This window comes from Prosopis cineraria, unplaced genomic scaffold (assembly GCF_029017545.1).
Source record: "Prosopis cineraria cultivar Desert tree isolate PC_DT_omini unplaced genomic scaffold, ASM2901754v1 PC1, whole genome shotgun sequence".
NCBI classification, from domain to species: domain Eukaryota; kingdom Viridiplantae; phylum Streptophyta; class Magnoliopsida; order Fabales; family Fabaceae; genus Prosopis; species Prosopis cineraria.
The window spans coordinates 10,838,380-10,843,190 of NW_026555332.1; the positions used below are offsets into that span (position 1 = coordinate 10,838,380).

General features: G+C 32.1%; 1 long non-coding RNA gene across 2 annotated transcripts; it reads left to right on the forward strand.

The window, feature by feature from the left end:
• Positions 1 to 803: 803 nt before the first annotated feature.
• On the forward strand, positions 804 to 3,091 carry LOC129305662 (uncharacterized). 2 transcript variants are annotated; one of them, XR_008591992.1, is made up of 3 exons: positions 804 to 960; positions 1,066 to 1,285; positions 2,780 to 3,091. It is a non-coding gene; the product is annotated as an uncharacterized LOC129305662 (long non-coding RNA). The 2 variants fall into 2 exon arrangements; XR_008591993.1 differs by having other exon boundaries at positions 1,066 to 1,225.
• The last annotated feature ends 1,720 nt before the right edge of the window (positions 3,092 to 4,811 follow it).

Sequence of the window (4,811 nt, forward strand, 5' to 3'; positions counted from 1 at the left end):
AACAACGTGGACACATCAGTCCACGAGGGTAAGTAACCAAATGTAGCCGAAGCTACGAAAAAACATGGACACACAGTCCATGAGGGTAAATAACCAAACGCGACTCAAGCCATAAAATCAAATACAAGTACAAAGCCCACGAATACCAAACATGAGAATAAAGCTCATGAACAAACTAGCTAATGTTTAACCACAGCGCGCTATGGGCTAACAGGACTACCATTAACAACAGTGTTCTGTTTTGAGTTCTCTTTAAATCACACTTCAAACATGCGAGAAAAATAATTATCATTGAAATAAATTATTATTCTTACTACCAAACTCACATGAATTGTGTCAAATCTCAACATTTGTCAAAATCATAAATTTGCATTAATTGAGTATCCAATAAATTTTAAAGTTTAACAACCATACAAGATGCTTCATCAAACTTGGAAATATATTTCAAGAATCAATAAATGCACATATCATAACTCATTGTCTTTCATTAATATTTCATAATTTCAAAATTAATATAATTCATAAGAATAAATATTTCAGGAAGAGACTATTAAAATAAAATATATTAAATGGGATACTTCACTTACTTGTCGGAGTTCCAAATTGTAATGACCTTAAGTTAAAAAAAATTAAAATGAATTAATTTCATTTAGTTTAAGATTTGTAGAAAAATTACCAAAGTGTTCATGCTTTTTATGTTATTAGAAGAAATATTGGGCCTTCTCTTGTAATTTTTGCAATCTCCTATGGTTTATATTTATATCCTCCTACTCAGTCAAACATAGTGGAACGCGTGATTTCTTCCCTCTTCTCCTCCTTCACATTTTCAAAAAATCTAGAACCGCCGCCGCTGCTCTCTTCGATCTCAGTGTGTCCACAACGTTCTCCATCCTTCCTCTTCAGTCTTCAAACATCGCTAGCGTGGGAATGCTAGAGTGTTGTCGTCCGATTGTTGCTGTCGTGAGTTTCCCTCTCCCCTGTGCTGCACCAATTTTTCTTTCCTTTTCCTTCTAGAGCATCACCCTTCCTACTTCACTCAGCTGACAGCCACAAGTATTGTGTCAGAGTTATACTCGCGCAACTTCTCCTTCCTCCTCTGTCCGAGCAACAGGTTGGATGCATCAGAATTATTCCCCCTATTCTATCATCGGCCTTCTCTATTCGTGCAGCAGCAGTGCCAGATCTTTCCCCCATGTCTCACAGATCATCATAATTCCTCTTCACGGTACTATTATGATCTGTGTAATAGAGCTGCAAATTCTTTCTTTTCAGATCTCCCTAATTTGTGAGTATGTATTGATTTATCCTCTTCTTTTCCTTGTGTGTCCTGATTGTGTGGGTGATTATATGGCTGAAATTGTGATTTTCTCTTTATTGTTTGTTGCTGTGCGTGAATGGATAGAGTGGGGGTTCAAAATTAGATGAGGTATGTTTTAAGAAGGTTCAATTGATTATTTGGTGAGTGTAAGAGGAGGAAAATGAATATAGGTTTGAATTATTTGAGCTTAATTGATTCTTAGTGGGATGATATATACATATATATGGGATAAATTCAAATGTTGATTCTGAGACTTATTGGGCAAATAATTAGAGTTAAGAAACTTCATTTAATGGCTTGGCAATATGCACATAAGGTGTTTGACATAAGGCTTAAGAGGAAGTTAAAACTCAATGGAGTCAATACATTTGATTAAAGTAATATAGAGAAATCTTAGGATATAAATGGAAGCTAGGGAATCCTAAGTTACTTAAGTTTCTTTTGATTATAGAAATATTGAAAGGGAACTTGTTTGATTTGAACAAAGGCAATAATTTTTATAGGATTTGGAGGAAGAGAAATTTGAAAGGAATTTTAAGGGATAAAAATTAAGGAATTATGAAAAAGATGTTGATTGATAGTTTAAAGATCAAGTTTGTTGTTCATATAGTAACTCTTAGGACACACAAAAAGTATTTGATGAAAGGTTTAAAAATAAATAAATAAATGGGGTCAAGGCAAGTAAAAGAAAAAAAAAAATCATAGTATAAGTTATCTATTTTTTTAAGACTTGAAAATCTTGAGTATGGTTTATATAGGTATGCTAGATGTTTATTGATTAAACTCAATAATTGATTTTATTGTGAATGGTGACAGATTAGAGATTTTTCTTTTCTATTTCTTCAAATTATCTTGGATTGAAGATTTTGGATTTGTGAAATGTATAAAGAAATAACAATGTTATGACTTGGGTGTTAGGGATTTAGAAGCAGATGATATTATAAAAGCAATTGGTTAGGAGTAGCTCATGTGCTTGGGAATATCTTAGGTAAGTGAATAGTGTCCTAACTGATTTTTTCAATCAAAATTTCCTTTACTAAAATATTATGTTTTTCTAGAAATCATTTTAATAGCATTAATGCGATTATTGGATATTTGTTAATTAACTTTACTTTATTGTGAGAAATTAGCTTTATCAAATTTGAAATGTTATTTGATCAATTAAATTAAGTGTAGACTTTAATTATGAGATTTTTTATTATATCAAATATTGGATTGATATAGAGAATGATTCATGCGAGTTCGACTTTAAAATTTTTTTGACTATTCAATAAATGCAAGTATGAGCATTGGATATGAAATTTTATTCTAGCAAGTTTTTAATACTTAAAAGTATTCATGTGAGTTTAATTTTGAGAATGAGAATTGTATCTTGAAATTGATGATTTTCTCGCATGTTTGAAAATGATTTTAAAAAAGGACGTTATACAAAACACTGGTTGCTAACAACAGTTCTGTTAGCCCTTGGCGCGCCATGGTACACCTAGCTAGGAGGGTGTTTATAAGAGGTGCTAGCCCCGTGTGATGGCCAATGCACGTGAAACAGAGGGATGTTATTCGTGAGCATCATACTCACGTTTGTTTCATGGCTTTAAGTCACATTTGATTAGCATTACCCTCGTGGACTGTATGTCCACGTTTGTCTCATGGTTTCGACCGTATTTGGTTACTTACTCTCGTGGACTAAGTGTCTACGTTTGTTTTTGTGGCATAAGCCGCATTTGGTTAGTTACTCTCGTGGATTGTATGTCTACATTTGTTAATTATTCTGATAAGTCCATATAGTTATGAATCCAATCATTTGATGATTTCATATTCTATTGGCTTTTATTTAGAGATTTGTTTATAAATTTTTATTTCATTTATGTATTTTCTTGAAATCAACTGATATTATCATTTGCTATGATAGTTCAATAATTTGAGATTTTATTTGAAATTTATAGAGCCATTTTATTGTGAAGTTTATTAAATTTTTATGAAGATTTTGCCTATTTAACTTACATCACTATTTCAAACTTTTCATTTTATTTATGTTCTATTGTTTATTGTTGGGACGTTATGCACTAAAAAATTATTTTGATCTCAAATATCTTAGCTAACATTGATCTACCTATCAATCCTTGAGCACTTATAGACAGGTGGAGGATTGATTAAAATTTTTCTTTTAATGTAATTATAAACATTTATATATCTTATTTTTGTTTTATTTTATTTTGGAAAAGTATGATTAGGTGCTCCACATAAGTTATAACTAGGACTTTTATTTTGATTTATATGTTGTCTGTCGACTGGAAGGAATTAAGCTCCTGATTTATTTGATATTTTAATTGCATCAATGTATTGTAGAAATTTTAAGAGATTTTATTTACAGGAGTGGTTTCATTGAAACTTTTATGAACATGTTGAAAATTTTGTTATAATTATTAGTGTCAAAAGTGTTATAATTTCAATATAAATCTAATTTAATTTTAAAAATAAAGTGAATTTACGACTTAAGGCTTATGGGGATGTGTGAAATGGTTCACATTCCGTGCCAGTCGCTCTCTAAATTTTGGGGCGTGACACAAATTCCCAAAGATATTCTTCTCTTATTCCTTGTCAAGTTCCTTTTCTCCTACACACCCTATAAAAATATATATATAAATCAAATAAAATTTTCATAGATTTTTGATCTTAGTACAAATTTCAATTTAACCATCATCGTTTAGAATTCAAAGCCCAATTTATGATTTAAAATTGATCTAAATATTATCACTCATTCTTATACTTCCATTTAATTTAAAACATTCCCTTCTACGCAGGCATGTGTAGTCACAAGGAAGAATGAATTTCTGAAATTTCAACCCTTAACCCACGTTTACCATATATTATCACTAAGTTCATATGGATTGCTAACTTAAATTTCAGTCTTCTCCTCTCTACATAACAGTATAAGCAACAGCAGAAAATATGATTGCCGTGACCATACATATCAAGTAATAACAGCAGCGCATACCTATTAACTTTCTGCATTTTCACGTCCACACACAGCAGTCATATTTTGATCTCTTGACCTCACGCGCATAGCAGATTAACAATGAAAAAGTTCAACACTTCTCACCTCAACTTGACTGGCTAAATGGCGGTGAACAGATAGAGAGGAGAAAAGGAGGCTCTTGAACACAGAAAGGTGAAGAGGAAGAACAGAATACGGCTAGCAACTAAGAAGAGAAACTGAATCAGCAACAACTGGCCAAACTCACGACAGTACCTCCAGCAGTAACTTCAACACGATAGCACAATCAAAGTAGAAGACGAAGGAAAATAAAACAAAGACAGGGAACTCAGAAGACAACCGAAGCAATTCAAGGCAGCATAAGTATCTAACTCCCTCTGACAATAATCACCAGTGATAGTAAAAGGGAAAGAAGATCTAAATGCTCACACTTGCACCTGGACAAAGAAGGGAGAAGAAGCTCAATAATCTAAATAAAGAAAAAAATAGAGTACAAAG